The 12,757-nt window shown below is 52.0% G+C and overlaps 1 long non-coding RNA gene across 1 annotated transcript in view; it reads right to left on the reverse strand.

Annotated features, from left to right (window-relative positions):
- Positions 1–203: 203 nt before the first annotated feature.
- Positions 204–12,757, reverse strand: part of LOC132246542 (uncharacterized) — a 33,370-nt gene continuing 20,816 nt past the window's right edge. Inside the window, exons 2-3 of the long non-coding RNA XR_009457878.1 lie at positions 1,839–1,956; positions 204–1,095 (exon numbers count right to left, since the gene is read on the reverse strand). This is a non-coding gene — a long non-coding RNA (uncharacterized LOC132246542). The remainder of the gene's footprint in view (positions 1,096–1,838; positions 1,957–12,757) is intronic.

Raw genomic sequence — 12,757 nt, forward strand, 5'->3', positions numbered from 1 at the left:
AGAGGACTTGTTTCAGCTGCCCTTCCTCTTGAGTCCGGAGAGGTCGAGCTGGAGGCCAGGAGGTCTGCCTTTGTTTCCAGCCGCGGGGAGCTGTGTGGAGAAAGCCAACATGCACGCCACCGCCGCCCCCCCCCAACTGCAGGGACCGGTTTTCCCCGGCTGCTCAGCAGGGACCACCGCGGGGTCCCAGCTCCTGTGCGAGCCCAGTCAAGGGTGTGCGGGGGGGGGAAAGGCATGTGAGCCCCGGCTTGAGCAGCAGCGGGTTTTTTTGCACTTTCAACACCAGGGCTTTTCCTCTTTTCAACCCCTGAACTGTAAGGGGTCCAAAGAGCAGCCCATTAGGAGAGTGAGAGTCACAAGCTCCCATTGTAGACTGAGGATTATTGTTTCCTCTCTCCGAGTGGCTGTTAAACATGCAGACGAGATGAATAAATTAAGGGAGAAAGAGAGAGACAGAAGGGGATTGAACGAGGCAGCTGCCTAGGCATGAACAGTGGTGAGGCGAGCTCAACCTTCATTACGTACCGGGAGCTGCTTTGTAGTTGGTCTGAAAGTCAAGTGAGGCCTCCCCTCACTCTCTGCAAACACAGGCAGCCATGCAGCGTGGGTTGTGGGCACACACCTGGCTGCAGCACACGACCGCTGTCTCCAGGCATCCCAAACCGGTCCCTGCAGCTCGGACTTGTGGTGTTAACGGTTGAGCAAATATTTGGTACTCACAAAGGAAGCATGCACGGAGGTTTACTGGCCCGTACAGGAAACTCTTTGCCCCCATAGCCCTCCCTCCATTTGATATTTTGGTACCCAGTACTTAGTGGTGGCAGTGCTGTCGTGGTGGCAGTCTCCCAGTGTCTTCACCAAGGAGGATAAGGAAAGGGGGAGTAAGGGGCCTGGAGTCACACAGGATGGGGGACAGCGTCAAAACAGAAGTCCAGACCCCTGGGTACCATCATCAACATCAGCAAGCCCTCGCAGGCGAAGACGATTGTCTTATCTGTGGGGCCGAAGATGGCTGATAAGGCTCATCTGGGATCGACAGACTTGCAGCTTGGACACATGTTGCTATGTGCGGCGAGCGGCTCTGAATATGTGCTGCTGAAGCAGAGTACAAGGGTAGATGAGTGCTGGCAGGAGAGATCTGCTGCAGGGAGATCTCTCCTATTCAGCCATCCATTGGAGGATAAGCCACTGGTGGAGAAGATGCTGGAAGGGGCTTTTTGGCCACTGGCAGTCTGGGAAGCAGGCATGCAAGGGGCAGGCAGGGAGCAGGATGGGCAGGTGGGGCTGGGATCGCAGGGCAGTGACAGCGTGGGGCTGGGTCCAGACTAGAGCCATAATCTGCTCCCCACCCATCCGCAGCCCCATCCCATCTGCCTGGACGAGCATGCCCTGCCCACAGGGGTCCCAGGCCAGTTTCCATGGACTTGCCTGCCTGCCCGCTCCATCCAGCGCCTCTGGCAGTGGGCGCAGGGCAGATGGGTTGGGATGTCCAGGCAGTGGGGCTGGGGTTGGCAGCAGTGGCAGAGACACTGGCAGCAGCAGCCCAAAGCATGAGGGCAGAGAGCTGCTGTCATGGGGTTTGCCAGGAAGCCATGTCCAACCACCCTGCCTCCCCTGCTCTGCTGCCATGCCACGTGGCCCCCCAGACTACTGCTCCCAGCATGCCTGAGAGCCGTTTGAGCCAGGTGGCACTTCCACATTGGGGATGGCAGGGCCAGGTGCACAAACCATGGCCTAAGCTGCCTCCCACACCTGGGCTAGGTGGTGCCGAGGGACCCACCACAGGCCAGATAAAATCACCTGGTCGGGATCCGACCCACGGGCCATATTATGCCTACCCCTGATTGTGCCTCAGTTGAATGCAGCTTTGAGGTGGGCTGTCAGTGCCAGGAAGCAAGTCACCCTCAAAGAGCTCCTGGACATTGCTAGGGCAACCTGAAGTCATCACTAGTGTCACTAAAGGAAACAGATACAAAAGCATTAATAAAGACCATTTGTCTGGGAACCCCCAAGAAAAGATCCAGTGACAGATCCAGTGATAAACTATCACCATGCTGGCAATACTAGCTTTTACACAGCTTTTCCTATGGTTGTTCTGTTTCAGGACTGTCTTTGCATTCACTGTGTGTTAGTGGTCTCCCCTGGGGTGGAGATTTTATAGGTAGCATCTGAGTGTGCAACACAACCATTGCTAAAGGAGCTCACAGGTCAGCTGAGCTCTGCTCCTTTCTAAGCAGGAAGCATGCCGTGGTCTCACCATCCTGACCACACCCTGGCCTGTCTTCCCCATAACCTTCTTGGGCCCTCTCAAAAGTTGATCCTATTCAGCAAGCTATGGTCACAACCCACCAAAGTAACTGGCACCATCAGAGTCCTGGCTGCTAGCAGGGGTCTGCGTGAGGCTCTCGAGAGATGGAGCCTGGGTTTGGTGTGAATCTTACAGGCAAGGAAAAGCAATTCTGAGACTGGAGCATCATAGTGGACTGGCCCCTACACTTGGCTGAGACACCAAGGATGAAATGAGCCAAGGGGAGTAGTCTTTGCCTCTGGCAGGGAGGCAATGCCTCCTTCACCTGTAGGTAGGAGCCCTGGTGGGATACACCGGATGAGGATGCTTGCCCTGCTGCTGTTCTCTCTTGTACAAGCACCACTCCTGCTTCCTATGGGTAGTTAGAGCTGAGCCCAACCTGCAAAAGCCTTCCCAGGACACCACTGTCTCCAGAACACCAGGGTGCCCGTGATAGGAATAGACCTCACCTGGAGGTTTAGCTCTTGAACCCAAACACCCTGAAGTCTGAGGAGTTCAGCCTGGGCCCCCTTCAATTGGTTAGACAGTCAGATTCAAACTGGACAGAGCTTGGTGTGCGATGCACAGAGTAGGGTAACAGGGCCAGGCCTGCACCATGCAAGGTGGGGGTGTTGCTGCACTTGCCCAGCCTCTCCTCACCGAATGTAAAGCCCAAAGTACAAGAGTTTTTCCAGTAGATGTCACTATTGTACCAGCAAGCGGCTGTGGTCCAGCTGGTACGCAGCACAGGGTGTCGCAGGAGGACAACCACTTGGAACAGGTCCCTCTAGTCTAGGACTCTGTTATGCCATTTGTGCAATGGAGACTTTTACCCCTGCCCTAGAGGCAGCGGATGGCTCTCTACACAAGGGAAGCTCATGCCAACTAGGTAGGATAACCAAGCGTGATGGACTCCCTGGTCAGACATCTACAGTGGAATAAGAAAAGTCACAGTCCGTGATGAGAGCCGGTCTGGAATAATGCTCCATGCAGATATGGAGGCCGTGACCCTTGTGGAAAGGGGCTACAGGAGGAGAATAGCACTACAGGAAATGTTGAGAAACCACTACAAGAGGCACATTATGTACAGTCACCTGCCCAGTGCAAGCCGATTGGGTCTCTAGCACATAAGCTCCTCGGGTCAGAGACTGTCTTTCAGCATGTACATATACAACTTCCTAAACATATCAATTAATTCCCATGAATGCCGCTCCCCACCCAGCATAGTGGAGCTACATAATAAAGAGCTGACTATGCACTTAACATTTTGATTTAGTTACTTATGATTATTTGGGGGTTGCTAAAGCAATCCCTTCTCCCCACTTAGACAGCTCCCAACATATGCTGGAGTGTGATCATCCTCATCACGTCTGACACGCAGACTGTTCAGCCCCCAGCGACAGCCACCCACATGTACCTGGGCTTGTTACTGGCTCTGTTAATCCTTCCCTGACAAAGCTCTTGGTCACGTTCCTCACAGATCCACTCACTTTGGGGCTTGATCCTGAGTTCCTGCGAGAGCAGAATCCTGCCCTGGGGACTCCTGCCTTATACCAGGCCTGTTATTAGCACAGTGCCCCTCCGGAGATACTGCACAACCACCCTGTTGCCTCCTAGGAAGTTTTCTGCTCCAGCCCAAGTCTTGGGGTCTGGACCTGCGTGTCTGCCTGCCTGTCTGTCTCCCTCTCTGACATGGAGGAACAGCCAAATGAGTTAGAAACCTCCAAGACTTTCGCAACTACACAGCTCCCGTTGGCTTCAGCACTTCCAGATGGGGACGGGGTACCACCCACAGAAGCCGTGTTCTCACTTGTCAGGCTTAGTCCCTTCCCAGAACTGAGCTGCCAGGAAGCCTGAGCAATTTTGGAGCTCTGTTTCCAACTGGTTTCAGGTCCTGTTCTCTGTAATTAATGGCTAAAGGTGCTTGACAGAGTGCTCCCAGGTCAGCAGAAAGGATGCACCATCATTCCCTGAACCCCAGGCCACAGATGGACAGGCAACGCCTTGATCAGGGAGTGCAAATAACCCAATGCACCCGTTTTCCCCCTGCGCAGACACAGGTTGTGTGTGCAGACAAGGTAGCCCCCAGGACACCTGTAGGCTTCAAAGGCCTGGATTGGCTGCCAAGAGAATAGCAACCAGGCTGACACCCAACACACTTGTCTCTCTTCTCACCCCTCAGCCTGCCCACAGCCCCACCCAGCCCCATGGTGACTGGCAGTCTGGCCCTGCAGAATCGGCCCCAAGCTCTGCTTTCCCCTGCCTATCTGGAAAGCACTACAGGCCCACCCAAAGCCTTCTGTCTACTCCCTTGGATGCAGGTCCCTGTCACCTCCATCAGGAGGGGACAAGAAGCCTTTCATCGGCCTGAAGCAGATGCTTTAACAGGTCAGAAGCCCCCAATGGTCTTTTCTAGAGAGAAGAAATGGCACAAGGCATTGCAAGGTGGGTAAGAAGACACAGAGGTGTTCCTGTGCTCCCAAGCAGGGATTGCTGGGGATAGGAACAAAGGTGGGGAGCGGAGCGGAGCGGGGCAGGGAGGGTCAGTGCCAGGCTCCAGCCAATACCTGGACATGCCAGACAGGTTATTCATGTTCTGTGGAGACACATCCCTAATCATAAATAGTTCACTGGAACCTTGATGTTGCCAAGCTTGGGAGAAGCTGGCATCAGAGATACAGCATGTGAGAGGAGCAAATGTGGTGTGCATCAGTGCAGAGGCTGCTATGACCAAGAGCGACTGGCTCCCTTCACTTTGAGCTATCACAGACTACGGGCTTATTCATTTTGCTCGCTCCACTGGTGCAGAAAGTTAGCCCGCAGGACTAAATCTGCCTTGCCTGTGAGTCAACATATTCACAGCAGGGATGAATTGGGCTGTGCTCTGGACAACGCAATGGCACATGAACAAATGGAAGCTGGGATCTCAGCTTCCACAGGTTCTGCCCAGCTTATATGTTCACTATCCTCAGCCAGGATGTGGCTGCATCCCACTCCCCAGAGCTGCCTGCCTCCATATTGCCAGGGGCTTTCTGCCTGCCTTTTTCTTTCCATTAATGTCAAGGCATGGCAGGTGATCAGAGAGAGGTCACCTTAGGGGAAATGTTTGATGTACCAGGGTGCTAGTGGAGACAGAAGGTCAAGCCTGCGCAGAGCAGTCCCGACCTATACACCACCTACTGGGCTGATACAGGCAGGTACAGAGATAGTGCATACTCAAATCAGGCTGGAATTGAAGCGAGAGGTGATGGCTACAAAATGGTATTTAGAGGTTTACTTTTGGAAATAGGCTTATAGGTAAAGTAGATAAATATTAGCATAATGGTCCAGGGCAACAACAAGGGTTTATTGATTTCTAAAGAGCCTGTGTATGACAGTTTCTGCAAGGCTCACTGCTTCTGACAGGCAAGAAGAAAACGGGCACACAGGCTGGGAAACTGAAGACATGTTCCACACTGTTCCATAACATGAGGTAAAGTGGCACCAGGTCACAGTGTCCAACTGCAGGGCCTTGGGCTTTCTGGTTTGGGGGAATAAACCAATTTAAGAGAAGACCTGGAAAGGACCAAATTAGGACGTGGGCATGTGATAGGCTTGTGAAACAAAGGAATATGCTGATAGGACAGAATGTGGACAGTATGACAACTACAGAGAGACCAACAAGCAATGCCCAAAGATGAAGAGTCATCCGGAGGAGAAAAGAATACAAATGGAGGGATTGCAGAGCAGAAAAGGGTCCAAGAGGGGAACCCGAGGCCACCATGGACAGAGGGCATACCACCAGCCCATCTCACCCAAGTCACTTGGGGGGAGTGGGCCTTGGCCTCCAACCTCCAGGATGCTGACATCTGACATTCAGGGTGAAGCTTGCATACTGGCCAGATGTACCTTCCCTCTGATGACAGCTCTAGGACTGGTAGATATAGAATTGTTTGCATTATTCTTATCTGCTATTGCTGTGTATCAATAAAATTCACCTATTATTGAATGGAGAGGTAGTGGTTGGTCTGAGGGTTTGGGTTCACTCGAAACAACGTATCTGGGTCATAAATGCAGTGGCAACAAAAGGAAGAACCCAAGGCACTAACAATGCTGTTTAAAGCAGTGTCAGCTCACAGAGCATTTCCCTTTGGTCCTGTCCTTGCAAGCTTGTGAGAGATCACACTTGTAGCAACACCCCAGGTCTCCTAGACCACACAAATATTCCTGGTCATTTACTAACTGGCCTAACGTGATATCAGCGTTTGCAGCCGGCTGCCCTTTTCCTCCTCAAATGTTCTCAGCCCATCTCCGAACAACTCTGGAGAGCTCAACTGTGGCAAACCCTAACCCACAGAAATCCGTTCCAAACCCAGCTCCTCTTGAGTTACAGACACAATAAGCATGTGTACTAAGCAGTGCCAAGAACAAACAGAGAGTTTCTGCTTCTCTGACTTCTCTTGTATAGCAAATGATGTTACGCAAGACTCACAATAGCCCTGTTGTAACTTGGATGGCATTGCAAGCCCGCAAAGAGTGGAAAGAGGGAACTTCTAATCATCAAGAACAGACAGAGACCTCCTTCCCACTGTGTGTCTCCTACCGCACATCATGGATGATACGATCTTAGTCACGTAAGCTTTCAGAGCACAAAGGCAACCTGTTGGCAATGGGAAGAATAAACATGACCCAGAGCCAAAAAGGCTTTTAAGAAATCCCCCTCCTCAAATTAATCCAGGACAGATAAGAACTGAATTGCTCAGATCCCATCCCAAGTTACAGAGGAGGAGACTTGTCTTCCCTCCCCCATGATGGTCTTCTCCAGGACAAGCCCTTAGTCTGAGCTAGTCATTGACAGACCGTCCTGTGGTTTCTGATATGACATCTTGGCACTAAACAGGCCTCTTCAAAAGATTGCTGTGGCTTGAATGGGGCTGTCATCAATGGTTTTAATAAGAGACGAAATGGCCAAGTGCACTTTGATGCCTAAGGATGATTTGCTTGGTGCTGCAGCCAGGGGCGTGGGGAGTGATAAGTAAGATATTCAGAAACACCCATGTGATTCAGATATGTCCATAACCCTTCCACAGGGCTCCTGGGAGCCCCAGCCATCCATTCCTGCTCCATACACACCAGCCCTGGGAATGAGGTGGTGAAGCTGCCCTGCTGTGGCCCCTGCCATGGCTGTTGAAAGCTTCCTCCAGCATGCTCATTGTGGCAGAGGGATGTCCTCAGCTGCTTCTGAGGAGTGCCACAGAAACAATGTACACACACCCTGGGGTACCCAAGCCCCATTTATAGACTCTAGTTACTTGGATGCTGCACAGATCCTTGCCTAGAGCTCCAACTAGAGCACCCAGTGCATTATCAAGTGAAGTGGTTCTTGCCATGCAGTGTAATAGCCACCCCAGCAGCAGCAGTTAATCTCCTGGGAAAGAGGGAAGAGGCTGATGCTGACTTGTTCCTTAGCTTAGGCCCAAGGAAGCTGGGAGTGGGCTTAAGAGAGAGGGTCATAGCTGCATGCTGAGCAGCATGGAAGGGGGGCAGTGAGTGCAAGTGAGTGCAGCAGCCAGAACCAGGGACCGCTGTCAGTTCCTTACTTGTAAAACCCAACTCCAGGAAGGGGGTAAGGTTAGATCAAGGGTGGGCAAAATACAGCCTGTGGGCTGAATCTGGCCCACCGACTGATTGAATGTAGCCTGCAGGCGGGTGCCTGCCAAGTGAATGGATCTGGTCTGCACACGGGCAGGAGCCAGCTCCAGCAGCCGCATGGTGCTGGGAGCTCTCTGTCTCTCTGGGCTGGGGCTGCCGCTAGTGTGGAAGTGGAAGCGTGAACCTACCTGCAGCTGTAGCATGCTCCCCCCATGCCTGGAGTCCTGACCTGGAGGCAGCTGGCTGCATTTGGGCAGCTGCTGGGTCTGGACATGGGTGGGGGGGAGGATGGTGGGGTGTGCTAAAGGTGTGGGTGGGTAGACTCTGGCTGTGGGGGCTGGGACATGCTAAAGCTGTGGGTGGGTTCAGGCTTCCACGCTGATTGCAGCCCTGGGAGGGGGGGGGGGATAGGGGTGCAGAAGAAAGAGAGAGAGGTGTGGCCCTTAACACATCACCAAAACTCATTAAGTGGCCCACCAGCCCAAATAATTGCCCACCCCCGGGTTAGACTTTCCATTTTGTGCGTGTGTAGACGTCTGTCCGTCCTAATGTGCTCCCTGGGCCATTATAAGGGTCTCTCATGCTGTGTTGAGTCCCACAGCCTCTACACTGGTGTAGGTCAAAGGCTTTTTGTGCACCAAACATACATGCACCATCGCCCTAGCACAACAGATGAGTGCCTGAGTACGGGGCTCCAAACACCTTGTGTTTCCAAGGCTGCCAGTGGAGCCAGTGCCAACATGAGGCTACAACTCAAGTGAGAGACACACACAAGATGGTACCAGAGTGACTTGCTTTTAAAGCAGTGGAGTTATCTACTACCTTTTTTTTTTTTTTGACACCAGACTCTTGGTGGCCGTGGACCATTAACTGTGAATGTGTTAACAAATTTCAGGGAGCATTAATCTTGGTGGGAGAGACAATCCCAGCCAAAGCACAAACGTCAGCTCAGTGTAGGGTCCCTGCTCTCTCGGTGAGGCATGGATCGGTGTACACAAAACACCCTCTCACAAAAACTCAATTTTTGGATGTTAGGTATGAACCGAGCGGAGCCGGCTGCTAGAGTAGCCTCTCACCAGAGGATTTCATGTCATTCTTTCCTTCTGAAGTGTTTTCTTCTGCCTCGGGGACTCTGCCACTGTCCTCTCCCAGGTCCCTTCACTGATATCAGTCACCTTGGGCCCCACAACCCGCAATATGGCAAACATTTGGCTAGTGGATTGAGGAAAGTCCCTGGAGAACATTTCCTCGGCCCATGGCACAGGGGCATAAGTACCAGGCTCTTTGTTAATGTTAAAGGGAACTGCGCAGCCCAATCTGTTCCCTTAGAAGCATCAGAGCCTACAGGAAGAGTTTGTTGTGATCCTCTCTCTAGTGCTTGGAAAAAGGGATTGGAAAACAGTTTTTGGCAAGTGCATGTGAAAGTGCCCTTCTCCAATGCAGCAAAACCACTTCCCTCTGCCAAGGCTCGCTCTCAGTTTTGGCCCCTCCACTCTCTGCTGTGCCTGTCTGAGCCCACCTGTCCCAGCTCTTCCCACTCTCTGTTGCCAACCACCTTCCCCCAACATCCCCCAAGCTGAAATGTCAGGTCTCCAAGTGGGCGCAACAGTAAACAAGGCCACATCCCAACAAGGCCAACCCCATTTAGCATGAAATTCAGGCAACAGGTTTGTCCTGTGAACAGACAGTTACACCAAATTAATTAGGTACAAAGAACAGCTACACAGCTTCTGCTCTCAACAGCCAGGCATCACCTTCTCGTACGCAGAGACCAATGACGGGGGTCTGAGAAGAAGGATGGTTTTACGATCAAAGCTTTGGGTTCGGATCAAGAGAAGTGAGTTCAATGCCTGACTCCCACAAATTCACCCAGCTGCTTCATCTGTGAGCCACACACTTCTTTTCATAAAAGGGGGATAACATTTCTCTCTGTCTGCTTAGGTTATGTACCGTGACACACCGTGGACTTGTACAGTATGTAGTGCGAGGGGACCTTGCTGCCATCAGGATGCCAAGGGGTTGCTATAAAAGAAGCAGCTGCCAAGAGGTTGCTATAAAAGCAGCAGCTTCTAAGGCAATTATTTTGGGCGGAGGGCCGCTTACTGAGTTTTGGCGAGCCATCGCAGGCCGCATGACAGGCAGCCAGGGGCAGATAAATATTAATTTTCTAAATATTTTAGGGGCCCTGTGGGCCAAATAGGATGGTCTGGTGGGCTGCATCTGGCCCCAGGGCCGCATTTTGCCCTCCCCTGTTCTATGTGATGATACCTCTCTCTCTCTTACATGTACCCCATACCACTCCACCATCTGGCCCAGAGGGCAAAGTCTCCAGACTTCTGTGATGGGACCAAGCCAAAAGCCAGGTTCAGAGCAAGTTATTTATGCTGTACATGCTCAAGCCTCCCAGGAGAACAGAGAAATCTTTTCCTTCACATGAGTTATTCCCTGATGGTATTCTGGCACACTTCAGCCTAGTTATGTGCAACCCGTGAGAGAGAGTGGTAGCAGGGCTAAGAACAGGATTTCAACAAGACCCAAACACTAAATCAAAGATTAGCTCTGTCTTTGGGGAACCAGGAGATTATAGGTCTGTGCCTGTGCTGGAGTCAGACTGACAGGTCCAAGGCACTATCAGAAGCTACTTTTAAATGCTGCAGATGGATTCTTCTCCATCCCCTTCCACAAAGATGTCTGCCAAATCACTTCTACAGAAACCACAGCAAAGGCTGGTCAGGCGCTATGGGAGGAACTGAAATTACCAAACAACCCATCAGTCTTGGATGAGACAGATCCGAGAGCAGATGAGACTGCCAAACTGGGGAAGCCAGCTGGCCCTGCTAGCCTGCCAGCGTCCTAGAGCAGCAAATCCCAAATGTTTCAGAGAAAGATGCAGCCACCTGCCCCTGCACGTGGTGCCCTGCTGTGGGGAGGACACACCTGTCTCCAGTTGGGCTTGGTTTATGGCAGTGGCCTTGTAGCATTCACCCCAGCTGAGGGCAACATAGATACCATGTCCTCACATTGATGTCTAGTCCTTGTATAATACTCATTGAGAGAACACAGCAATCGTCTCAGGCTCAAGACTCAGGGACGTCACAGGACAACAGCCCTTGGTCACTGCGGTGGTCATTCAGGTTACAGTCAGTGCCCAGCATGGAAGGCAGGTCCTAGCTTGGTCCCTTCAGAGCTGCATACCATAGCTGGGCCCCGATGTGGTTTTCCCTTGTGGTGGTAAAATGAGGTAATGATGAAGGGAACCAGAGCATCTGTCTCGGGCTGATGAGTGAAACTAAGCAATCAGGAGTCCTTGCTATACAGGCATCAGGAGAGCCAGCCAGGGAAGAGCTACCCAAAAAGCAGATGTGCACACGTGCTCTCGGCCACAAATAAATCACCTGCTCCACGCGCATTTGGGAGAACAAACTTCTGTCCTTGAACCCCCGCTAGAGGTCTCTCTTTGCCAAGCTATCCAGCGGTCCGGGCACCGCGTCTGCTCAGCATCTTCTGGGTGGGTGCAGACAAGGGGGAAGGAACAGTAAGTGCAGGTGCTCCTCCTGCTGTCCAGGCCCCCATCTCTGTGAAGCCAAAGTGGGTTGGCACCACCACAGGGGACAGCAGTGGCAAGGCAGAGAGGAAGGACAAGTGGATGCACAAGGAAGCAAGCCTAGGCAGTGCTGGATGGTGGAAGGACACATGCCATTTGCAACAGCCTCCCACAGCTGTTAGGTAAATGGGGGAGTGGAGGGGGCAGATCTGAATCAGCCTGGAAAGTCCCTTCCCCCAGGATCAAGGTTCACACTGATGGGACGTGTTGACAGACCGAGCCATGCAAACAGCTCATGTGCCCAGCTTGCCCCCAGCTCTGAAAAGTTAAAAAGGTTGTTGCTGAAATCTCTGAACTATTTCTGCTTGGGGCTGACCTGAAGAAAGTGTATAAACCCACCAACGTGTTACTGGAAGGGCTTGTCCCATCACAGGAAGTGCTTGTCTCAGCCCAGTGCACAGGGAACTCCCCTGGGCACCCTTGGGTGAGTGATTATGAGAAGAGTAGAACCACCCCCTCTCGTTGGTGTGAATAGGCCCAGAATCCCCTCACAAACCTACCTCAAAACGTTACAAAAATGGTTGGTTTGGGGAATTGCAAAATGCACCATTTCCAGAAGGTCTCACTCCCAACCTTGACCTGCTCTATTTCCACTAGAGCTGATTCTGGGTCTGAACAGCCCAGGCCTGTGGAGGAAAGGGCAGAGGTGCTGAACCTGAGCCTGGAGAAAAGAGGCTGAGCAATGCATCATATCCAGCCTCTTAAGACATCCTTACTTCATTGCCTTCCAAATGTTCCCATTTCCCATCATTCCGGGAAGGTGAATCCTGACTTTTCTCTGGTTTTGAAGTGATTCAGGTGAACTTCATATTCCTGAGACATAGAAACCCTTGCAACTGTGGAGATGGATCCACTAAGCATGTTGGTGGTGCAGCATAAGAGACACTTGCCTTGCTGCTACTCTCTGTCCTTGCTCTGTGGCTAGGGAGAAGGCCAGAGTCCTTGGGGCTGTTACTTCTGGATTTTTCACCACTCCTAAACCGAATCCAAAAATGCAGTAAAGCAAAGGAACTGCTTAGCCCCAGGAGCAGCCGTTCAAGGGGGTCATTTCCCCACTTGCAAAATCTTTAAAAAAAATCAGCAGCAACATAAGCACGGATCTGGCCCCACTTTGTATTTCAAAGTCATATGACTCTTTGCCAAGTGCGGGACTAGAGATAGTTAGTGGTAGCACAGAGAAACATGAATACAAGGGGTTTCCGTAACACAGGGCACAGAGGTGAAGCAGAGAATCA

This window comes from Alligator mississippiensis, chromosome 16 (genome assembly GCF_030867095.1).
Source record: "Alligator mississippiensis isolate rAllMis1 chromosome 16, rAllMis1, whole genome shotgun sequence".
Classification (NCBI taxonomy): domain Eukaryota; kingdom Metazoa; phylum Chordata; order Crocodylia; family Alligatoridae; genus Alligator; species Alligator mississippiensis.